The sequence below is a fragment of the Cricetulus griseus genome, chromosome 5 (assembly GCF_003668045.3).
Source record: "Cricetulus griseus strain 17A/GY chromosome 5, alternate assembly CriGri-PICRH-1.0, whole genome shotgun sequence".
Classification (NCBI taxonomy): domain Eukaryota; kingdom Metazoa; phylum Chordata; class Mammalia; order Rodentia; family Cricetidae; genus Cricetulus; species Cricetulus griseus.
The window spans coordinates 172237068-172261776 of NC_048598.1; positions in this window are offsets into that span (position 1 = coordinate 172237068).

Consider the following 24709-nt stretch of genomic DNA (forward strand, 5'->3'; position numbering starts at 1 on the left):
TTGTTTAGTGTAGTGTATGTGTGTGGTGTATGTTTTTGTTTTGTTTAGTGTAGTGTTTGTGTGCGGTGTGTGTAGTGTAGTGTATGTATGCGGTGTGTGTGTTTGGTGTTTGTCTTTGTAGCGTGTGTGCGTTGTACGTGTTTGTAGTGTATGTTTGTGGTGTGTTTGTGTGTAGTGTATTTGTGTGGTGTGTGTGTTTGTTATATTTGTGTTTATAGTATGTGTGTGTTTTGTGTTGCTGTAGTGTATGTTTGTAGTACATGTGTGTTGTACGTGTGTTTTGTGGGAGTATTGTAGTGAATGTTTGTGGAGAATGTGTCTGATGTCCGTGTAGTGTATGTTTCTAGTGTATGTGTGTAGAGTGTGTTTTTGGTGTGTGTAGGGTAGTTTATGTTTGTGGCGTGTGTTGCAGTGTGTTTGTTTGGTGATTGTGTAGTGTATTTGTGTAGTGTATGTGTGTGGTGTATGTGTTTGGTGTATGTAGATTAGTTTATATCTGTGAGAGTGTGTGTGGTGTGTGTAGTGTAGTGTATGTATGCGGTGTGTGTGTTTGGTGTTTGTGTTTGTAGCGTGTGTGCGTTGTACATGTTTGTAGTGTTTGTGTGTGGTGTGTTTGTGTGTAGTGTATGTGTGTGGTGTGTTTTTGTTTTGTTTAGTGTAGTGTATGTGTGTGGTGTATGTTTTTGTTTTGTTTAGTGTAGTGTATGTGTGCGGTGTGTGTAGTGTAGTGTATGTATGCGGTGTGTGTGTTTGGTGTTTGTCTTTGTAGCGTGTGTGCGTTGTACGTGTTTGTAGTGTATGTTTGTGGTGTGTTTGTGTGTAGTGTATTTGTGTGGTGTGTGTGTTTGTTATATTTGTGTTTATAGTATGTGTGTGTTTTGTGTTGCTGTAGTGTATGTTTGTAGTACATGTGTGTTTTGTGGGAGTATTGTAGTGAATGTTTGTGGAGAATGTGTCTGATGTCCGTGTAGTGTATGTTTCTAGTGTATGTGTGTGGAGTGTGTTTTTGGTGTGTTTAGGGTAGTTTATGTTTGGGGCGTGTGTTGCGGTGTGTTCGTTTGGTGATTTGTAGTGTATTTGTGTAGTGCATGTGTATGGTGTGTGTGTTTGGTGTATGTAGTTTAGTTTATATCTGTGATTGTGTGTGGTGTGTGTAGTGTAGTGTATGTATGCAGTGTGTGGGTGCGGTGTTTGTGTTTTTATTGTGTGTGTTTGGTGTATGTGTTTGTAGTGTTAGTGTGCGGCGTATATGTTTGTAGTGTATGTGTGCGGTGTGTTTGTTTGGTGTGTGTGTATAGTGTATGTGGATAGGGTATGTGTGTGTGTGGTGTGTGTAGTGTAGTGTATGTATGCTTAGTGTGTTTAGTGTATGCAGTGTGTGGGTGCGGTGTTTGTGTTTTTATTGTGTATGTTTGGTGTATGTGTTTGTAGTGTTAGTGTGCGGCGTATATGTTTGTAGTGTATGTGTGTGGTGTGTTTGTTTGGTGTGTGTGTATAGGGTATGTGGATAGGGTATGTGTGTGCTGTGCGTTTTTAGTGTGTTTAGTGTAATGTATGTGTGTGGTGTGTGTATGCGGTGTGTGTAGTGTAGTGTATATATGCGGTGTGTGTGTGCGGTGTTTGTGATTGTAGTGTACTTTTGCAGTGTGTGTTTGTAGTGTATGTGCTTGGAGTGTGTCATTGATGTGTGTAGTTTAGTGTATGTTTGAGATATGTGTGCGGTGTGTTTGCTGTGTGTGCGTAGTATATGTGTATAGTGTATGTGTGTGGTGTGTTTTTGTTTTGTATAGTGTAGTGTATGTGTGTGGTGTGTGTATGCGGTGTGTGTAGTGTAATGTATGTATGCGGTGTGTGTGTGCGGTGTTTGTGATTGTAGTGTACTTGGGCAGTGTGTTTGTTTGTAGTGTATGTGCTTGGGGTGTGTTATTGATGTGTGTAGTTTAGTGTATGTTTGAGGTATGTGTGCGGTGTGTTTGTTTGCTGTGTGTGCGTAGTATATGTGTATAGTGTATGTGTGTGGTGTATGTTTTTGTTTTGTTTAGTGTAGTGTATGTGTGCGGTGTGTGTAGTGTGGTGTATGTATGTGGTGTGTGTGTTTGGTGTTTGTCTTTGTAGCGTGTGTGTGTTGTACGTGTTTGCAGTTTATGTGTGTGGTGGGTTTGTGTGTAGTGTATGTGTGTGGTGTGTGTGTTTGTTACATTTGTGTTTATAGTATGTGTGTGTTTTGTGTTGCTGTAGTGTATGTTTGTAGTACATGTGTGTTGTACGTGTGTTTTGTGGGAGTATTGTAGTGAATGTTTGTGGAGAATGTGTCTGATGTCCGTGTAGTGTATGTTTCTAGTGTATGTGTGTGGAGTGTGTTTTTGGTGTGTGTAGGGTAGTTTATGTTTGTGGCGTGTGTTGCAGTGTGTTTGTTTGGTGATTGTGTAGTGTATCTGTGTAGTGTATGTGTGTGGTGAATGTGTTTGGTGTATGTAGATTAGTTTATATCTGTGAAGTGTGTGTGTGGTGTGTGTAGTGTAGTGTATGTATGCGGTGTGTGTGTTTGGTGTTTGTGTTTGTAGCGTGTGTGCGTTGTACATGTTTGTAGTGTTTGTGTGTAGTGTATGTGTGTGGTGTGTGTGTTTGTTATATTTGTGTTTATAGTATGTGTGTGTTTTGTGTTGCTGTAGTGTATGTTTGTAGTACATGTGTGTTGTACGTGTGTTTTGTGGGAGTATTGTAGTGAATGTTTGTGGAGAATGTGTCTGATATCCGTGTAGTGTATGTTTCTAGTGTATGTGTGTGGAGTGTGTTTTTGGTGTGTGTAGGGTAGTTTATGTTTGTGGCGTGTGTTGCGGTGTGTTCGTTTGGTGATTGTGTAGTGTATTTGTGTAGTGCATGTGTATGTTGTGTGTGTTTGGTGTATGTAGTTTAGTTTATATCTGTGATTGTGTGTGGTGTGTGTAGTGTAGTGTATGTATGCAGCGTGGGGATGCGGTGTTGTGTTTTTATTGTGTGTGTTTGGTGTATGTGTTTGTAGTGTTAGTGTGCGGCGTATATGTTTGTAGTGTATGTGTGTGGTGTGTTTGTTTGGTGTGTGTGTATAGGGTATGTGGATAGGGTATGTGTGTGCTGTGCGTTTTTAGTGTGTTTAGTGTAATGTATGTGTGTGGTGTGTGTATGCGGTGTGTGTAGTGTAGTGTATATATGCGGTGTGTGTGTGCGGTGTTTGTGATTGTAGTGTACTTTTGCAGTGTGTGTTTGTAGTGTATGTGCTTGGGGTGTGTCATTGATGTGTGTAGTTGAGTGTATGTTTGAGGTATGTGTGCGGTGTGTTTGCTGTGTGTGCGTAGTATATGTGTATAGTGTATGTGTGTGGTGTGTTTTTGTTTTGTTTAGTGTAGTGTATGTGTGTGGTGTGTGTATGCGGTGTGTGTTGTGTAATGTATGTATGCGGTGTGTGTGTGCGGTGTTTGTGATAGTACTGTACGTGGGCAGTGTGTTTGTTTGTAGTGTATGTGCTTGGGGTGTGTTATTGATGTGTGTAGTTTAGTGTATGTTTGAGGTATGTGTGCGGTGTGTTTGTTTGCTGTGTGTGCGTAGTATATGTGTATAGTGTATGTGTGTGGTGTATGTTTTTGTTTTGTTTAGTGTAGTGTATGTGTGCGGTGTGTGTAGTGTGGTGTATGTATGTGGTGTGTGTGTTTGGTGTTTGTCTTTGTAGCGTGTGTGTGTTGTACGTGTTTGCAGTGTATGTGTGTGGTGGGTTTGTGTGTAGTGTATGTGTGTGGTGTGTGTGTTTGTTATATTTGTGTTTATAGTATGTGTGTGTTTTGTGTTGCTGTAGTGTATGTTTGTAGTACATGTGTGTTTTGTGGGAGTATTGTAGTGAATGTTTGTGGAGAATGTGTCTGATGTCCGTGTAGTGTATGTTTCTAGTGTATGTGTGTGGAGTGTGTTTTTGGTGTGTTTAGGGTAGTTTATGTTTGGGGCGTGTGTTGCGGTGTGTTCGTTTGGTGATTGTGTAGTGTATTTGTGTAGTGCATGTGTATGGTGTGTGTGTTTGGTGTATGTAGTTTAGTTTATATCTGTGATTGTGTGTGGTGTGTGTAGTGTAGTGTATGTATGCAGTGTGTGGGTGCGGTGTTTGTGTTTTTATTGTGTATGTTTGGTGTATGTGTTTGTAGTGTTAGTGTGCGGCGTATATGTTTGTAGTGTATGTGTGTGGTGTGTTTGTTTGTGTGTGTGTATAGGGTATGTGGATAGGGTATGTGTGTGCTGTGCGTTTTTAGTGTGTTTAGTGTAATGTATGTGTGTGGTGTGTGTATGCGGTGTGTGTAGTGTAGTGTATATATGCGGTGTGTGTGTGCGGTGTTTGTGATTGTAGTGTACTTTTGCAGTGTGTGTTTGTAGTGTATGTGCTTGGAGTGTGTCATTGATGTGTGTAGTTTAGTGTATGTTTGAGATATGTGTGCGGTGTGTTTGCTGTGTGTGCGTAGTATATGTGTATAGTGTATGTGTGTGGTGTGTTTTTGTTTTGTATAGTGTAGTGTATGTGTGTGGTGTGTGTATGCGGTGTGTGTAGTGTAATGTATGTATGCGGTGTGTGTGTGCGGTGTTTGTGATTGTAGTGTACTTGGGCAGTGTGTTTGTTTGTAGTGTATGTGCTTGGGGTGTGTTATTGATGTGTGTAGTTTAGTGTATGTTTGAGGTATGTGTGCGGTGTGTTTGTTTGCTGTGTGTGCGTAGTATATGTGTATAGTGTATGTGTGTGGTGTATGTTTTTGTTTTGTTTAGTGTAGTGTATGTGTGCGGTGTGTGTAGTGTGGTGTATGTATGTGGTGTGTGTGTTTGGTGTTTGTCTTTGTAGCGTGTGTGTGTTGTACGTGTTTGCAGTTTATGTGTGTGGTGGGTTTGTGTGTAGTGTATGTGTGTGGTGTGTGTGTTTGTTACATTTGTGTTTATAGTATGTGTGTGTTTTGTGTTGCTGTAGTGTATGTTTGTAGTACATGTGTGTTGTACGTGTGTTTTGTGGGAGTATTGTAGTGAATGTTTGTGGAGAATGTGTCTGATGTCCGTGTAGTGTATGTTTCTAGTGTATGTGTGTGGAGTGTGTTTTTGGTGTGTGTAGGGTAGTTTATGTTTGTGGCGTGTGTTGCAGTGTGTTTGTTTGGTGATTGTGTAGTGTATCTGTGTAGTGTATGTGTGTGGTGAATGTGTTTGGTGTATGTAGATTAGTTTATATCTGTGAAGTGTGTGTGTGGTGTGTGTAGTGTAGTGTATGTATGCGGTGTGTGTGTTTGGTGTTTGTGTTTGTAGCGTGTGTGCGTTGTACATGTTTGTAGTGTTTGTGTGTAGTGTATGTGTGTGGTGTGTGTGTTTGTTATATTTGTGTTTATAGTATGTGTGTGTTTTGTGTTGCTGTAGTGTATGTTTGTAGTACATGTGTGTTGTACGTGTGTTTTGTGGGAGTATTGTAGTGAATGTTTGTGGAGAATGTGTCTGATATCCGTGTAGTGTATGTTTCTAGTGTATGTGTGTGGAGTGTGTTTTTGGTGTGTGTAGGGTAGTTTATGTTTGTGGCGTGTGTTGCGGTGTGTTCGTTTGGTGATTGTGTAGTGTATTTGTGTAGTGCATGTGTATGTTGTGTGTGTTTGGTGTATGTAGTTTAGTTTATATCTGTGATTGTGTGTGGTGTGTGTAGTGTAGTGTATGTATGCAGCGTGGGGATGCGGTGTTTGTGTTTTTATTGTGTGTGTTTGGTGTATGTGTTTGTAGTGTTAGTGTGCGGCGTATATGTTTGTAGTGTATGTGTGTGGTGTGTTTGTTTGGTGTGTGTGTATAGGGTATGTGGATAGGGTATGTGTGTGCTGTGCGTTTTTAGTGTGTTTAGTGTAATGTATGTGTGTGGTGTGTGTATGCGGTGTGTGTAGTGTAGTGTATATATGCGGTGTGTGTGTGCGGTGTTTGTGATTGTAGTGTACTTTTGCAGTGTGTGTTTGTAGTGTATGTGCTTGGGGTGTGTCATTGATGTGTGTAGTTGAGTGTATGTTTGAGGTATGTGTGCGGTGTGTTTGCTGTGTGTGCGTAGTATATGTGTATAGTGTATGTGTGTGGTGTGTTTTTGTTTTGTTTAGTGTAGTGTATGTGTGTGGTGTGTGTATGCGGTGTGTGTTGTGTAATGTATGTATGCGGTGTGTGTGTGCGGTGTTTGTGATAGTACTGTACGTGGGCAGTGTGTTTGTTTGTAGTGTATGTGCTTGGGGTGTGTTATTGATGTGTGTAGTTTAGTGTATGTTTGAGGTATGTGTGCGGTGTGTTTGTTTGCTGTGTGTGCGTAGTATATGTGTATAGTGTATGTGTGTGGTGTATGTTTTTGTTTTGTTTAGTGTAGTGTATGTGTGCGGTGTGTGTAGTGTGGTGTATGTATGTGGTGTGTGTGTTTGGTGTTTGTCTTTGTAGCGTGTGTGTGTTGTACGTGTTTGCAGTGTATGTGTGTGGTGGGTTTGTGTGTAGTGTATGTGTGTGGTGTGTGTGTTTGTTATATTTGTGTTTATAGTATGTGTGTGTTTTGTGTTGCTGTAGTGTATGTTTGTAGTACATGTGTGTTTTGTGGGAGTATTGTAGTGAATGTTTGTGGAGAATGTGTCTGATGTCCGTGTAGTGTATGTTTCTAGTGTATGTGTGTGGAGTGTGTTTTTGGTGTGTTTAGGGTAGTTTATGTTTGGGGCGTGTGTTGCGGTGTGTTCGTTTGGTGATTGTGTAGTGTATTTGTGTAGTGCATGTGTATGGTGTGTGTGTTTGGTGTATGTAGTTTAGTTTATATCTGTGATTGTGTGTGGTGTGTGTAGTGTAGTGTATGTATGCAGTGTGTGGGTGCGGTGTTTGTGTTTTTATTGTGTGTGTTTGGTGTATGTGTTTGTAGTGTTAGTGTGCGGCGTATATGTTTGTAGTGTATGTGTGTGGTGTGTTTGTTTGGTGTGTGTGTATAGGGTATGTGGATAGGGTATGTGTGTGCTGTGCGTTTTTAGTGTGTTTAGTGTAATGTATGTGTGTGGTGTGTGTATGCGGTGTGTGTAGTGTAGTGTATATATGCGGTGTTTGTGTGCGGTGTTTGTGATTGTAGTGTACTTGTGCAGTGTGTGTTTGTAGTGTATGTGCTTGGGGTGTGTCATTGATGTGTGTAGTTTAGTGTATGTTTGAGGTATGTGTGCGGTGTGTTTGCTGTGTGTGCGTAGTATATGTGTATAGTGTATGTGTGTGGTGTGTTTTTGTTTTGTTTAGTGTAGTGTATGTGTGTGGTGTGTGTATGCGGTGTGTGTAGTGTAATGTATGTATGTGGTGTGTGTGTGCGGTGTTTGTGATTGTAGTGTACTTGGGCAGTGTGTGTGTTTGTAGTGTATGTGCTTGGGGTGTGTTATTGATGTGTGTAGTTTAGTGTATGTTTGAGGTATGTGTGCGGTGTGTTTGTTTGCTGTGTGTGCGTAGTATATGTGTATAGTGTATGTGTGTGGTGTATGTTTTTGTTTTGTTTAGTGTAGTGTATGTGTGCGGTGTGTGTAGTGTAGTGTATGTATGTGGTGTGTGTGTTTGGTGTTTGTCTTTGTAGCGTGTGTGCGTTGTACGTGTTTGTAGTGTATGTGTGTGGTGTGTTTGTGTGTAGTGTATTTGTGTGGTGTGTGTTTGTTATATTTGTGTTTATAGTATGTGTGTGTTTTGTGTTGCTGTAGTGTATGTTTGTAGTACATGTGTGTTGTACGTGTGTTTTGTGGGAGTATTGTAGTGAATGTTTGTGGAGAATGTGTCTGATGTCCGTGTAGTGTATGTTTCTAGTGTATGTGTGTGGAGTGTGTTTTTGGTGTGTGTAGGGTAGTTTATGTTTGTGGCGTGTGTTGCGGTGTGTTCGTTTGGTGATTGTGTAGTGTATTTGTTTAGTGCATGTGTATGGTGTGTGTGTTTGGTGTATGTAGTTTAGTTTATATCTGTGATTGTGTGTGGTGTGTGTAGTGTAGTGTATGTATGCAGCGTGTGGGTGCGTTGTGTTTTTATTGTGTGTGTTTGGTGTATGTGTTTGTAGTGTTAGTGTGCGGCGTATATGTTTGTAGTGTATGTGTGTGGTGTGTTTGTTTGGTGTGTGTGTATAGGGTATGTGGATAGGGTATGTGTGTGCTGTGCGTTTTTAGTGTGTTTAGTGTAATGTATGTGTGTGGTGTGTGTATGCGGTGTGTGTAGTGTAGTGTATATATGCGGTGTGTGTGTGCGGTGTTTGTGATTGTAGTGTACTTGTGCAGTGTGTGTGTTTGTAGTGTATGTGCTTGGGGTGTGTCATTGATGTGTGTAGTTTAGTGTATGTTTGAGGTATGTGTGCGGTGTGTTTGCTGTGTGTGCGTAGTATATGTGTATAGTGTATGTGTGTGGTGTGTTTTTGTTTTGTTTAGTGTAGTGTATGTGTGTGTGGTGTGTATGCGGTGTGTGTAGTGTAATGTATGTATGTGGTGTGTGTGTGCGGTGTTTGTGATTGTAGTGTACTTGGGCAGTGTGTGTGTTTGTAGTGTATGTGCTTGGGGTGTGTTATTGATGTGTGTAGTTTAGTGTATGTTTGAGGTATGTGTGCGGTGTGTTTGTTTGCTGTGTGTGCGTAGTATATGTGTATAGTGTATGTGTGTGGTGTATGTTTTTGTTTTGTTTAGTGTAGTGTATGTGTGCGGTGTGTGTAGTGTAGTGTATGTATGCGGTGTGTGTGTTTGGTGTTTGTCTTTGTAGCGTGTGTGCGTTGTACGTGTTTGTAGTGTATGTGTGTGGTGTGTTTGTGTGTAGTGTATTTGTGTGGTGTGTGTTTGTTATATTTTTGTTTATAGTATGTGTGTGTTTTGTGTTGCTGTAGTGTATGTTTGTAGTACATGTGTGTTTTGTGGGAGTATTGTAGTGAATGTTTGTGGAGAATGTGTCTGATGTCCGTGTAGTGTATGTTTCTAGTGTATGTGTGTGGAGTGTGTTTTTGGTGTGTTTAGGGTAGTTTATGTTTGGGGCGTGTGTTGCGGTGTGTTCGTTTGGTGATTGTGTAGTGTATTTGTGTAGTGCATGTGTATGGTGTGTGTGTTTGGTGTATGTAGTTTAGTTTATATCTGTGATTGTGTGTGGTGTGTGTAGTGTAGTGTATGTATGCAGTGTGTGGGTGCGGTGTTTGTGTTTTTATTGTGTGTGTTTGGTGTATGTGTTTGTAGTGTTAGTGTGCGGCGTATATGTTTGTAGTGTATGTATGTGGTGTGTTTGTTTGGTGTGTGTGTATAGGGTATGTGGATAGGGTATGTGTGTGCTGTGCGTTTTTAGTGTGTTTAGTGTAATGTATGTGTGTGGTGTGTGTATGCGGTGTGTGTAGTGTAGTGTATATATGCGGTGTTTGTGTGCGGTGTTTGTGATTGTAGTGTACTTGTGCAGTGTGTGTTTGTAGTGTATGTGCTTGGGGTGTGTCATTGATGTGTGTAGTTTAGTGTATGTTTGAGGTATGTGTGCGGTGTGTTTGCTGTGTGTGCGTAGTATATGTGTATAGTGTATGTGTGTGGTGTGTTTTTGTTTTGTTTAGTGTAGTGTATGTGTGTGGTGTGTGTATGCGGTGTGTGTAGTGTAATGTATGTATGTGGTGTGTGTGTGCGGTGTTTGTGATTGTAGTGTACTTGGGCAGTGTGTGTGTTTGTAGTGTATGTGCTTGGGGTGTGTTATTGATGTGTGTAGTTTAGTGTATGTTTGAGGTATGTGTGCGGTGTGTTTGTTTGCTGTGTGTGCGTAGTATATGTGTATAGTGTATGTGTGTGGTGTATGTTTTTGTTTTGTTTAGTGTAGTGTATGTGTGCGGTGTGTGTAGTGTAGTGTATGTATGTGGTGTGTGTGTTTGGTGTTTGTCTTTGTAGCGTGTGTGCGTTGTACGTGTTTGTAGTGTATGTGTGTGGTGTGTTTGTGTGTAGTGTATTTGTGTGGTGTGTGTTTGTTATATTTGTGTTTATAGTATGTGTGTGTTTTGTGTTGCTGTAGTGTATGTTTGTAGTACATGGGTGTTGTACGTGTGTTTTGTGGGAGTATTGTAGTGAATGTTTGTGGAGAATGTGTCTGATGTCCGTGTAGTGTATGTTTCTAGTGTATGTGTGTGGAGTGTGTTTTTGGTGTGTGTAGGGTAGTTTATGTTTGTGGCGTGTGTTGCGGTGTGTTCGTTTGGTGATTGTGTAGTGTATTTGTGTAGTGCATGTGTATGTTGTGTGTGTTTGGTGTATGTAGTTTAGTTTATATCTGTGATTGTGTGTGGTGTGTGTAGTGTAGTGTATGTATGCAGCGTGGGGATGCGGTGTTTGTGTTTTTATTGTGTGTGTTTGGTGTATGTGTTTGTAGTCTTAGTGTGCGGCGTATATGTTTGTAGTGTATGTGTGTGGTGTGTTTGTTTGTTGTGTGTGTATAGGGTATGTGGATAGGGTATGTGTGTGCTGTGCGTTTTTAGTGTGTTTAGTGTAATGTATGTGTGTGGTGTGTGTATGCGGTGTGTGTAGTGTAGTGTATATATGCGGTGTGTGTGTGCGGTGTTTGTGATTGTAGTGTACTTTTGCAGTGTGTGTTTGTAGTGTATGTGCTTGGGGTGTGTCATTGATGTGTGTAGTTGAGTGTATGTTTGAGGTATGTGTGCGGTGTGTTTGCTGTGTGTGCGTAGTATATGTGTATAGTGTATGTGTGTGGTGTGTTTTTGTTTTGTTTAGTGTAGTGTATGTGTGTGGTGTGTGTATGCGGTGTGTGTAGTGTAATGTATGTATGCGGTGTGTGTGTGCGGTGTTTGTGATAGTACTGTACGTGGGCAGTGTGTTTGTTTGTAGTGTATGTGCTTGGGGTGTGTTATTGATGTGTGTAGTTTAGTGTATGTTTGAGGTATGTGTGCAGTGTGTTTGTTTGCTGTGTGTGCGTAGTATATGTGTATAGTGTATGTGTGTGGTGTATGTTTTTGTTCTGTTTAGTGTAGTGTATGTGTGCGGTGTGTGTAGTGTGGTGTATGTATGTGGTGTGTGTGTTTGGTGTTTGTCTTTGTAGCGTGTGTGTGTTGTACGTGTTTGCAGTGTATGTGTGTGGTGGGTTTGTGTGTAGTGTATGTGTGTGGTGTGTGTGTTTGTTATATTTGTGTTTATAGTATGTGTGTGTTTTGTGTTGCTGTAGTGTATGTTTGTAGTACATGTGTGTTTTGTGGGAGTATTGTAGTGAATGTTTGTGGAGAATGTGTCTGATGTCCGTGTAGTGTATGTTTCTAGTGTATGTGTGTGGAGTGTGTTTTTGGTGTGTTTAGGGTAGTTTATGTTTGGGGCGTGTGTTGCGGTGTGTTCGTTTGGTGATTGTGTAGTGTATTTGTGTAGTGCATGTGTATGGTGTGTGTGTTTGGTGTATGTAGTTTAGTTTATATCTGTGATTGTGTGTGGTGTGTGTAGTGTAGTGTATGTATGCAGTGTGTGGGTGCGGTGTTTGTGTTTTTATTGTGTGTGTTTGGTGTATGTGTTTGTAGTGTTAGTGTGCGGCGTATATGTTTGTAGTGTATGTATGTGGTGTGTTTGTTTGGTGTGTGTGTATAGGGTATGTGGATAGGGTATGTGTGTGCTGTGCGTTTTTAGTGTGTTTAGTGTAAGGTATGTGTGTGGTGTGTGTATGCGGTGTGTGTAGTGTAGTGTATATATGCGGTGTTTGTGTGCGGTGTTTGTGATTGTAGTGTACTTGTGCAGTGTGTGTTTGTAGTGTATGTGCTTGGGGTGTGTCATTGATGTGTGTAGTTTAGTGTATGTTTGAGGTATGTGTGCGGTGTGTTTGCTGTGTGTGCGTAGTATATGTGTATAGTGTATGTGTGTGGTGTGTTTTTGTTTTGTTTAGTGTAGTGTATGTGTGTGTGGTGTGTATGCGGTGTGTGTAGTGTAATGTATGTATGTGGTGTGTGTGTGCGGTGTTTGTGATTGTAGTGTACTTGGGCAGTGTGTGTGTTTGTAGTGTATGTGCTTGGGGTGTGTTATTGATGTGTGTAGTTTAGTGTATGTTTGAGGTATGTGTGCGGTGTGTTTGTTTGCTGTGTGTGCGTAGTATATGTGTATAGTGTATGTGTGTGGTGTATGTTTTTGTTTTGTTTAGTGTAGTGTATGTGTGCGGTGTGTGTAGTGTAGTGTATGTATGCGGTGTGTGTGTTTGGTGTTTGTCTTTGTAGCGTGTGTGCGTTGTACGTGTTTGTAGTGTATGTGTGTGGTGTGTTTGTGTGTAGTGTATTTGTGTGGTGTGTGTGTTTGTTATATTTGTGTTTATAGTATGTGTGTGTTTTGTGTTGCTGTAGTGTATGTTTGTAGTACATGTGTGTTGTACGTGTGTTTTGTGGGAGTATTGTAGTGAATGTTTGTGGAGAATGTGTCTGATGTCCGTGTAGTGTATGTTTCTAGTGTATGTGTGTAGAGTGTGTTTTTGGTGTGTGTAGGGTAGTTTATGTTTGTGGCGTGTGTTGCAGTGTGTTTGTTTGGTGATTGTGTAGTGTATTTGTGTAGTGTATGTGTGTGGTGTATGTGTTTGGTGTATGTAGATTAGTTTATATCTGTGAGAGTGTGTGTGGTGTGTGTAGTGTAGTGTATGTATGCGGTGTGTGTGTTTGGTGTTTGTGTTTGTAGCGTGTGTGCGTTGTACATGTTTGTAGTGTTTGTGTGTGGTGTGTTTGTGTGTAGTGTATGTGTGTGGTGTGTTTTTGTTTTGTTTAGTGTAGTGTATGTGTGTGGTGTATGTTTTTGTTTTGTTTAGTGTAGTGTATGTGTGCGGTGTGTGTAGTGTAGTGTATGTATGCGGTGTGTGTGTTTGGTGTTTGTCTTTGTAGCGTGTGTGCGTTGTACGTGTTTGTAGTGTATGTGTGTGGTGTGTTTGTGTGTAGTGTATTTGTGTGGTGTGTGTGTTTGTTATATTTGTGTTTATAGTATGTGTGTGTTTTGTGTTGCTGTAGTGTATGTTTGTAGTACATGTGTGTTTTGTGGGAGTATTGTAGTGAATGTTTGTGGAGAATGTGTCTGATGTCCGTGTAGTGTATGTTTCTAGTGTATGTGTGTGGAGTGTGTTTTTGGTGTGTGTAGGGTAGTTTATGTTTGTGGCGTGTGTTGCGGTGTGTTCGTTTGGTGATTGTGTAGTGTATTTGTGTAGTGCATGTGTATGTTGTGTGTGTTTGGTGTATGTAGTTTAGTTTATATCTGTGATTGTGTGTGGTGTGTGTAGTGTAGTGTATGTATGCAGTGTGTGGGTGCGGTGTGTGTGTTTTTATTGTGTGTGTTTGGTGTATGTGTTTGTAGTGTTAGTGTGCGGCGTATATGTTTGTAGTGTATGTGTGTGGTGTGTTTGTTTGGTGTGTGTGTATAGGGTATGTGGATAGGGTATGTGTGTGCTGTGCGTTTTTAGTGTGTTTAGTGTAATGTATGTGTGTGGTGTGTGTATGCGGTGTGTGTAGTGTAGTGTATATATGCGGTGTGTGTGTGCGGTGTTTGTGATTGTAGTGTACTTTTGCAGTGTGTGTTTGTAGTGTATGTGCTTGGAGTCTGTCATTGATGTGTGTAGTTTAGTGTATGTTTGAGATATGTGTGCGGTGTGTTTGCTGTGTGTGCGTAGTATATGTGTATAGTGTATGTGTGTGGTGTGTTTTTGTTTTGTATAGTGTAGTGTATGTGTGTGGTGTGTGTATGCGGTGTGTGTAGTGTAATGTATGTATGCGGTGTGTGTGTGCGGTGTTTGTGATTGTAGTGTACTTGGGCAGTGTGTTTGTTTGTAGTGTATGTGCTTGGGGTGTGTTATTGATGTGTGTAGTTTAGTGTATGTTTGAGGTATGTGTGCGGTGTGTTTGTTTGCTGTGTGTGCGTAGTATATGTGTATAGTGTATGTGTGTGGTGTATGTTTTTGTTTTGTTTAGTGTAGTGTATGTGTGCGGTGTGTGTAGTGTAGTGTATGTATGCGGTGTGTGTGTTTGGTGTTTGTCTTTGTAGCGTGTGTGCGTTGTACGTGTTTGTAGTGTATGTTTGTGGTGTGTTTGTGTGTAGTGTATTTGTGTGGTGTGTGTGTTTGTTATATTTGTGTTTATAGTATGTGTGTGTTTTGTGTTGCTGTAGTGTATGTTTGTAGTACATGTGTGTTGTACGTGTGTTTTGTGGGAGTATTGTAGTGAATGTTTGTGGAGAATGTGTCTGATGTCCGTGTAGTGTATGTTTCTAGTGTATGTGTGTAGAGTGTGTTTTTGGTGTGTGTAGGGTAGTTTATGTTTGTGGCGTGTGTTGCAGTGTGTTTGTTTGGTGATTGTGTAGTGTATTTGTGTAGTGTATGTGTGTGGTGTATGTGTTTGGTGTATGTAGATTAGTTTATATCTGTGAGAGTGTGTGTGGTGTGTGTAGTGTAGTGTATGTATGCGGTGTGTGTGTTTGGTGTTTGTGTTTGTAGCGTGTGTGCGTTGTACGTGTTTGTAGTGTTTGTGTGTGGTGTGTTTGTGTGTAGTGTATGTGTGTGGTGTGTTTTTGTTTTGTTTAGTGTAGTGTATGTGTGTGGTGTATGTTTTTGTTTTGTTTAGTGTAGTGTATGTGTGCGGTGTGTGTAGTGTAGTGTATGTATGCGGTGTGTGTGTTTGGTGTTTGTCTTTGTAGCGTGTGTGCGTTGTACGTGTTTGTAGTGTATGTGTGTGGTGTGTTTGTGTGTAGTGTATTTGTGTGGTGTGTGTGTTTGTTATATTTGTGTTTATAGTATGTGTGTGTTTTGTGTTGCTGTAGTGTATGTTTGTAGTACATGTGTGTTTTGTGGGAGTATTGTAGTGAATGTTTGTGGAGAATGTGTCTGATGTCCGTGTAGTGTATGTTTCTAGTGTATGTGTGTGGAGTGTGTTTTTGGTGTGTGTAGGGTAGTTTATGTTTGTGGCGTGTGTTGCGGTGTGTTCGTTTGGTGATTGTGTAGTGTATTTGTGTAGTGCATGTGTATGTTGTGTGTGTTTGGTGTATGTAGTTTAGTTTATATCTGTGATTGTGTGTGGTGTGTGTAGTGTAGTGTATGTATGCAGTGTGTGGGTGCGGTGTGTGTGTTTTTATTGTGTGTGTTTGGTGTATGTGTTTGTAGTGTTAGTGTGCGGCGTATATGTTTGTAGTGTATGTGTGTGGTGTGTTTGTTTGGTGTGTGTGTATAGGGTATGTGGATAGGGTATGTGTGTGCTGTGCGTTTTTAGTGTGTTTAGTGTAATGTATGTGTGTGGTGTGTGTATGCGGTGTGTGTAGTGTAGTGTATATATGCGGTGTGTGTGTGCGGTGTTTGTGATTGTAGTGTACTTTTGCAGTGTGTGTTTGTAGTGTATGTGCTTGGAGTCTGTCATTGATGTGTGTAGTTTAGTGTATGTTTGAGATATGTGTGCGGTGTGTTTGCTGTGTGTGCGTAGTATATGTGTATAGTGTATGTGTGTGGTGTGTTTTTGTTTTGTATAGTGTAGTGTATGTGTGTGGTGTGTGTATGCGGTGTGTGTAGTGTAATGTATGTATGCGGTGTGTGTGTGCGGTGTTTGTGATTGTAGTGTACTTGGGCAGTGTGTGTGTTTGTAGTGTATGTGCTTGGGGTGTGTTATTGATGTGTGTAGTTTAGTGTATGTTTGAGGTATGTGTGCGGTGTGTTTGTTTGCTGTGTGTGCGTAGTATATGTGTATAGTGTATGTGTGTGGTGTATGTTTTTGTTTTGTTTAGTGTAGTGTATGTGTGCGGTGTGTGTAGTGTGGTGTATGTATGTGGTGTGTGTGTTTGGTGTTTGTCTTTGTAGCGTGTGTGTGTTGTACGTGTTTGCAGTTTATGTGTGTGGTGGGTTTGTGTGTAGTGTATGTGTGTGGTGTGTGTGTTTGTTACATTTGTGTTTATAGTATGTGTGTGTTTTGTGTTGCTGTAGTGTATGTTTGTAGTACATGTGTGTTGTACGTGTGTTTTGTGGGAGTATTGTAGTGAATGTTTGTGGAGAATGTGTCTGATGTCCGTGTAGTGTATGTTTCTAGTGTATGTGTGTGGAGTGTGTTTTTGGTGTGTGTAGGGTAGTTTATGTTTGTGGCGTGTGTTGCAGTGTGTTTGTTTGGTGATTGTGTAGTGTATCTGTGTAGTGTATGTGTGTGGTGAATGTGTTTGGTGTATGTAGATTAGTTTATATCTGTGAAGTGTGTGTGTGGTGTGTGTAGTGTAGTGTATGTATGCGGTGTGTGTGTTTGGTGTTTGTGTTTGTAGCGTGTGTGCGTTGTACATGTTTGTAGTGTTTGTGTGTAGTGTATGTGTGTGGTGTGTGTGTTTGTTATATTTGTGTTTATAGTATGTGTGTGTTTTGTGTTGCTGTAGTGTATGTTTGTAGTACATGTGTGTTGTACGTGTGTTTGGTGGGAGTATTGTAGTGAATGTTTGTGGAGAATGTGTCTGATGTCCGTGTAGTGTATGTTTCTAGTGTATGTGTGTGGAGTGTGTTTTTGGTGTGTGTAGGGTAGTTTATGTTTGTGGCGTGTGTTGCGGTGTGTTCGTTTGGTGATTGTGTAGTGTATTTGTGTAGTGCATGTGTATGTTGTGTGTGTTTGGTGTATGTAGTTTAGTTTATATCTGTGATTGTGTGTGGTGTGTGTAGTGTAGTGTATGTATGCAGCGTGTGGGTGCGGTGTTTGTGTTTTTATTGTGTGTGTTTGGTGTATGTGTTTGCAGTGTTAGTGTGCGGCGTATATGTTTGTAGTGTATGTTTGTGGTGTGTTTGTTTAGTGTGTGTGTATAGGGTATGTGGATAGGGTATGTGTGTGCTGTGCGTTTTTAGTGTGTTTAGTGTAATGTATGTGTGTGGTGTGTGTATGCAGTGTGTGTAGTGTAGTGTATATATGCGGTGTGTGTGTGCGGTGTTTGTGATTGTAGTGTACTTTTGCAGTGTGTGTTTGTAGTGTATGTGCTTGGGGTGTGTCATTGATGTGTGTAGTTGAGTGTATGTTTGAGGTATGTGTGCGGTGTGTTTGCTGTGTGTGCGTAGTATATGTGTATAGTGTATGTGTGTGGTGTGTTTTTGTTTTGTTTAGTGTAGTGTATGTGTGTGGTGTGTGTATGCGGTGTGTGTTGTGTAATGTATGTATGCGGTGTGTGTGTGCGGTGTTTGTGATAGTACTGTACGTGGGCAGTGTGTTTGTTTGTAGTGTATGTGCTTGGGGTGTGTTATTGATGTGTGTAGTTTAGTGTATGTTTGAGGTATGTGTGCGGTGTGTTTGTTTGCTGTGTGTGCGTAGTATATGTGTATAGTGTATGTGTGTGGTGTATGTTTTTGTTTTGTTTAGTGTAGTGTATGTGTGCGGTGTGTGTAGTGTGGTGTATGTATGTGGTGTGTGTGTTTGGTGTTTGTCTTTGTAGCGTGTGTGTGTTGTACGTGTTTGCAGTGTATGTGTGTGGTGGGTTTGTGTGTAGTGTATGTGTGTGGTGTGTGTGTTTGTTATATTTGTGTTTATAGTATGTGTGTGTTTTGTGTTGCTGTAGTGTATGTTTGTAGTACATGTGTGTTTTGTGGGAGTATTGTAGTGAATGTTTGTGGAGAATGTGTCTGATGTCCGTGTAGTGTATGTTTCTAGTGTATGTGTGTGGAGTGTGTTTTTGGTGTGTTTAGGGTAGTTTATGTTTGGGGCGTGTGTTGCGGTGTGTTCGTTTGGTGATTGTGTAGTGTATTTGTGTAGTGCATGTGTATGGTGTGTGTGTTTGGTGTATGTAGTTTAGTTTATATCTGTGATTGTGTGTGGTGTGTGTAGTGTAGTGTATGTATGCAGTGTGTGGGTGCGGTGTTTGTGTTTTTATTGTGTATGTTTGGTGTATGTGTTTGTAGTGTTAGTGTGCGGCGTATATGTTTGTAGTGTATGTGTGTGGTGTGTTTGTTTGGTGTGTGTGTATAGGGTATGTGGATAGGGTATGTGTGTGCTGTGCGTTTTTAGTGTGTTTAGTGTAATGTATGTGTGTGGTGTGTGTATGCGGTGTGTGTAGTGTAGTGTATATATGCGGTGTTTGTGTGCGGTGTTTGTGATTGTAGTGTACTTGTGCAGTGTGTGTTTGTAGTGTATGTGCTTGGGGTGTGTCATTGATGTGTGTAGTTTAGTGTATGTTTGAGGTATGTGTGCGGTGTGTTCGCTGTGTGTGCGTAGTATATGTGTATAGTGTATGTGTGTGGTGTGTTTTTGTTTTGTTTAGTGTAGTGTATGTGTGTGGTGTGTGTATGCGGTGTGTGTAGTGTAATGTATGTATGTGGTGTGTGTGTGCGGTGTTTGTGATTGTAGTGTACTTGGGCAGTGTGTGTGTTTGTAGTGTATGTGCTTGGGGTGTGTTATTGATGTGTGTAGTTTAGTGTATGTTTGAGGTATATGTGCGGTGTGTTTGTTTGCTGTGTGTGCGTAGTATATGTGTATAGTGTATGTGTGTGGTGTATGTTTTTGTTTTGTTTAGTGTAGTGTATGTGTGCGGTGTGTGTAGTGTAGTGTATGTATGTGGTGTGTGTGTTTGGTGTTTGTCTTTGTAGCGTGTGTGCGTTGTACGTGTTTGTAGTGTATGTGTGTGGTGTGTTTGTGTGTAGTGTATTTGTGTGGTGTGTGTTTGTTATATTTGTGTTTATAGTATGTGTGTGTTTTGTGTTGCTGTAGTGTATGTTTGTAGTACATGTGTGTTGTACGTGTGTTTTGTGGGAGTATTGTAGTGAATGTTTGTGGAGAATGTGTCTGATGTCCGTGTAGTGTATGTTTCTAGTGTATGTGTGTGGAGTGTGTTTTTGGTGTGTGTAGGGTAGTTTATGTTTGTGGCGTGTGTTGCGGTGTGTTCGTTTGGTGATTGTGTAGTGTATTTGTTTAGTGCATGCGTATGGTGTGTGTGTTTGGTGTATGTAGTTTAGTTTATATCTGTGATTGTGTGTGGTGTGTGTAGTGTAGTGTATGTATGCAGCGTGTGGGTGCGTTGTGTTTTTATTGTGTGTGTTTGGTGTATGTGTTTGTAGTGTTAGTGTGCGGCGTATATGTTTGTAGTGTATGTGTGTGGTGTGTTTGTTTGGTGTGTGTGTATAGGGTATGTGGATAGGGTATGTGTGTGCTGTGCGTTTTTAGTGTGTTTAGTGTAATGTATGTGTGTGGTGTGTGTATGCGGTGTGTGTAGTGTAGTGTATATATGCGGTGTTTGTGTGCGGTGTTTGTGATTGTAGTGTACTTGTGCAGTGTGTGTTTGTAGTGTATGTGCTTGGGGTGTGTCATTGATGTGTGTAGTTTAGTGTATGTTTGAGGTATGTGTGCGGTGTGTTCGCTGTGTGTGCGTAGTATATGTGTATAGTGTATGTGTGTGGTGTGTTTTTGTTTTGTTTAGTGTAGTGTATGTGTGTGGTGTGTGTATGCGGTGTGTGTAGTGTAATGTATGTATGTGGTGTGTGTGTGCGGTGTTTGTGATTGTAGTGTACTTGGGCAGTGTGTGTGTTTGTAGTGTATGTGCTTGGGGTGTGTTATTGATGTGTGTAGTTTAGTGTATGTTTGAGGTATGTGTGCGGTGTGTTTGTTTGCTGTGTGTGCGTAGTATATGTGTATAGTGTATGTGTGTGGTGTATGTTTTTGTTTTGTTTAGTGTAGTGTATGTGTGCGGTGTGTGTAGTGTAGTGTATGTATGTGGTGTGTGTGTTTGGTGTTTGTCTTTGTAGCGTGTGTGCGTTGTACGTGTTTGTAGTGTATGTGTGTGGTGTGTTTGTGTGTAGTGTATTTGTGTGGTGTGTGTGTTTGTTATATTTGTGTTTATAGTATGTGTGTGTTTTGTGTTGCTGTAGTGTATGTTTGTAGTACATGTGTGTTGTACGTGTGTTTTGTGGGAGTATTGTAGTGAATGTTTGTGGAGAATGTGTCTGATGTCCGTGTAGTGTATGTTTCTAGTGTATGTGTGTGGAGTGTGTTTTTGGTGTGTGTAGGGTAGTTTATGTTTGTGGCGTGTGTTGCGGTGTGTTCGTTTGGTGATTGTGTAGTGTATTTGTTTAGTGCATGTGTATGGTGTGTGTGTTTGGTGTATGTAGTTTAGTTTATATCTGTGATTGTGTGTGGTGTGTGTAGTGTAGTGTATGTATGCAGCGTGTGGGTGCGTTTGTGTTTTTATTGTGTGTGTTTGGTGTATGTGTTTGTAGTGTTAGTGTGCGGCGTATATGTTTGTAGTGTATGTGTGTGGTGTGTTTGTTTGGTGTGTGTGTATAGGGTATGTGGATAGGGTATGTGTGTGCTGTGCGTTTTTAGTGTGTTTAGTGTAATGTATGTGTGTGGTGTGTGTATGCGGTGTGTGTAGTGTAGTGTATATATGCGGTGTGTGTGTGCGGTGTTTGTGATTGTAGTGTACTTGTGCAGTGTGTGTGTTTGTAGTGTATGTGCTTGGGGTGTGTCATTGATGTGTGTAGTTTAGTGTATGTTTGAGGTATGTGTGCGGTGTGTTTGCTGTGTGTGCGTAGTATATGTGTATAGTGTATGTGTGTGGTGTGTTTTTGTTTTGTTTAGTGTAGTGTATGTGTGTGTGGTGTGTATGCGGTGTGTGTAGTGTAATGTATGTATGTGGTGTGTGTGTGCGGTGTTTGTGATTGTAGTGTACTTGGGCAGTGTGTGTGTTTGTAGTGTATGTGCTTGGGGTGTGTTATTGATGTGTGTAGTTTAGTGTATGTTTGAGGTATGTGTGCGGTGTGTTTGTTTGCTGTGTGTGCGTAGTATATGTGTATAGTGTATGTGTGTGGTGTATGTTTTTGTTTTGTTTAGTGTAGTGTATGTGTGCGGTGTGTGTAGTGTAGTGTATGTATGCGGTGTGTGTGTTTGGTGTTTGTCTTTGTAGCGTGTGTGCGTTGTACGTGTTTGTAGTGTATGTGTGTGGTGTGTTTGTGTGTAGTGTATTTGTGTGGTGTGTGTTTGTTATATTTGTGTTTATAGTATGTGTGTGTTTTGTGTTGCTGTAGTGTATGTTTGTAGTACATGTGTGTTTTGTGGGAGTATTGTAGTGAATGTTTGTGGAGAATGTGTCTGATGTCCGTGTAGTGTATGTTTCTAGTGTATGTGTGTGGAGTGTGTTTTTGGTGTGTTTAGGGTAGTTTATGTTTGGGGCGTGTGTTGCGGTGTGTTCGTTTGGTGATTGTGTAGTGTATTTGTGTAGTGCATGTGTATGGTGTGTGTGTTTGGTGTATGTAGTTTAGTTTATATCTGTGATTGTGTGTGGTGTGTGTAGTGTAGTGTATGTATGCAGTGTGTGGGTGCGGTGTTTGTGTTTTTATTGTGTGTGTTTGGTGTATGTGTTTGTAGTGTTAGTGTGCGGCGTATATGTTTGTAGTGTATGTATGTGGTGTGTTTGTTTGGTGTGTGTGTATAGGGTATGTGGATAGGGTATGTGTGTGCTGTGCGTTTTTAGTGTGTTTAGTGTAATGTATGTGTGTGGTGTGTGTATGCGGTGTGTGTAGTGTAGTGTATATATGCGGTGTTTGTGTGCGGTGTTTGTGATTGTAGTGTACTTGTGCAGTGTGTGTTTGTAGTGTATGTGCTTGGGGTGTGTCATTGATGTGTGTAGTTTAGTGTATGTTTGAGGTATGTGTGCGGTGTGTTTGCTGTGTGTGCGTAGTATATGTGTATAGTGTATGTGTGTGGTGTGTTTTTGTTTTGTTTAGTGTAGTGTATGTGTGTGGTGTGTGTATGCGGTGTGTGTAGTGTAATGTATGTATGTGGTGTGTGTGTGCGGTGTGTGTAGTGTAGTGTATGTATGTGGTGTGTGTGTTTGGTGTTTGTCTTTGTAGCGTGTGTGCGTTGTACGTGTTTGTAGTGTATGTGTGTGGTGTGTTTGTGTGTAGTGTATTTGTGTGGTGTGTGTTTGTTATATTTGTGTTTATAGTATGTGTGTGTTTTGTGTTGCTGTAGTGTATGTTTGTAGTACATGTGTGTTGTACGTGTGTTTTGTGGGAGTATTGTAGTGAATGTTTGTGGAGAATGTGTCTGATGTCCGTGTAGTGTATGTTTCTAGTGTATGTGTGTGGAGTGTGTTTTTGGTGTGTGTAGGGTAGTTTATGTTTGTGGCGTGTGTTGCGGTGTGTTCGTTTGGTGATTGTGTAGTGTATTTGTGTAGTGCATGTGTATGTTGTGTGTGTTTGGTGTATGTAGTTTAGTTTATATCTGTGATTGTGTGTGGTGTGTGTAGTGTAGTGTATGTATGCAGCGTGGGGATGCGGTGTTTGTGTTTTTATTGTGTGTGTTTGGTGTATGTGTTTGTAGTCTTAGTGTGCGGCGTATATGTTTGTAGTGTATGTGTGTGGTGTGTTTGTTTGGTGTGTGTGTATAGGGTATGTGGATAGGGTATGTGTGTGCTGTGCGTTTTTAGTGTGTTTAGTGTAATGTATGTGTGTGGTGTGTGTATGCGGTGTGTGTAGTGTAGTGTATATATGCGGTGTGTGTGTGCGGTGTTTGTGATTGTAGTGTACTTTTGCAGTGTGTGTTTGTAGTGTATGTGCTTGGGGTGTGTCATTGATGTGTGTAGTTGAGTGTATGTTTGAGGTATGTGTGCGGTGTGTTTGCTGTGTGTGCGTAGTATATGTGTATAGTGTATGTGTGTGGTGTGTTTTTGTTTTGTTTAGTGTAGTGTATGTGTGTGGTGTGTGTATGCGGTGTGTGTAGTGTAATGTATGTATGCGGTGTGTGTGTGCGGTGTTTGTGATAGTACTGTACGTGGGCAGTGTGTTTGTTTGTAGTGTATGTGCTTGGGGTGTGTTATTGATGTGTGTAGTTTAGTGTATGTTTGAGGTATGTGTGCAGTGTGTTTGTTTGCTGTGTGTGCGTAGTATATGTGTATAGTGTATGTGTGTGGTGTATGTTTTTGTTCTGTTTAGTGTAGTGTATGTGTGCGGTGTGTGTAGTGTGGTGTATGTATGTGGTGTGTGTGTTTGGTGTTTGTCTTTGTAGCGTGTGTGTGTTGTACGTGTTTGCAGTGTATGTGTGTGGTGGGTTTGTGTGTAGTGTATGTGTGTGGTGTGTGTGTTTGTTATATTTGTGTTTATAGTATGTGTGTGTTTTGTGTTGCTGTAGTGTATGTTTGTAGTACATGTGTGTTTTGTGGGAGTATTGTAGTGAATGTTTGTGGAGAATGTGTCTGATGTCCGTGTAGTGTATGTTTCTAGTGTATGTGTGTGGAGTGTGTTTTTGGTGTGTTTAGGGTAGTTTATGTTTGGGGCGTGTGTTGCGGTGTGTTCGTTTGGTGATTGTGTAGTGTATTTGTGTAGTGCATGTGTATGGTGTGTGTGTTTGGTGTATGTAGTTTAGTTTATATCTGTGATTGTGTGTGGTGTGTGTAGTGTAGTGTATGTATGCAGTGTGTGGGTGCGGTGTTTGTGTTTTTATTGTGTGTGTTTGGTGTATGTGTTTGTAGTGTTAGTGTGCGGCGTATATGTTTGTAGTGTATGTATGTGGTGTGTTTGTTTGGTGTGTGTGTATAGGGTATGTGGATAGGGTATGTGTGTGCTGTGCGTTTTTAGTGTGTTTAGTGTAAGGTATGTGTGTGGTGTGTGTATGCGGTGTGTGTAGTGTAGTGTATATATGCGGTGTTTGTGTGCGGTGTTTGTGATTGTAGTGTACTTGTGCAGTGTGTGTTTGTAGTGTATGTGCTTGGGGTGTGTCATTGATGTGTGTAGTTTAGTGTATGTTTGAGGTATGTGTGCGGTGTGTTTGCTGTGTGTGCGTAGTATATGTGTATAGTGTATGTGTGTGGTGTGTTTTTGTTTTGTTTAGTGTAGTGTATGTGTGTGTGGTGTGTATGCGGTGTGTGTAGTGTAATGTATGTATGTGGTGTGTGTGTGCGGTGTTTGTGATTGTAGTGTACTTGGGCAGTGTGTGTGTTTGTAGTGTATGTGCTTGGGGTGTGTTATTGATGTGTGTAGTTTAGTGTATGTTTGAGGTATGTGTGCGGTGTGTTTGTTTGCTGTGTGTGCGTAGTATATGTGTATAGTGTATGTGTGTGGTGTATGTTTTTGTTTTGTTTAGTGTAGTGTATGTGTGCGGTGTGTGTAGTGTAGTGTATGTATGCGGTGTGTGTGTTTGGTGTTTGTCTTTGTAGCGTGTGTGCGTTGTACGTGTTTGTAGTGTATGTTTGTGGTGTGTTTGTGTGTAGTGTATTTGTGTGGTGTGTGTGTTTGTTATATTTGTGTTTATAGTATGTGTGTGTTTTGTGTTGCTGTAGTGTATGTTTGTAGTACATGTGTGTTGTACGTGTGTTTTGTGGGAGTATTGTAGTGAATGTTTGTGGAGAATGTGTCTGATGTCCGTGTAGTGTATGTTTCTAGTGTATGTGTGTAGAGTGTGTTTTTGGTGTGTGTAGGGTAGTTTATGTTTGTGGCGTGTGTTGCAGTGTGTTTGTTTGGTGATTGTGTAGTGTATTTGTGTAGTGTATGTGTGTGGTGTATGTGTTTGGTGTATGTAGATTAGTTTATATCTGTGAGAGTGTGTGTGGTGTGTGTAGTGTAGTGTATGTATGCGGTGTGTGTGTTTGGTGTTTGTGTTTGTAGCGTGTGTGCGTTGTACATGTTTGTAGTGTTTGTGTGTGGTGTGTTTGTGTGTAGTGTATGTGTGTGGTGTGTTTTTGTTTGTTTAGTGTAGTGTATGTGTGTGGTGTATGTTTTTGTTTTGTTTAGTGTAGTGTATGTGTGCGGTGTGTGTAGTGTAGTGTATGTATGCGGTGTGTGTGTT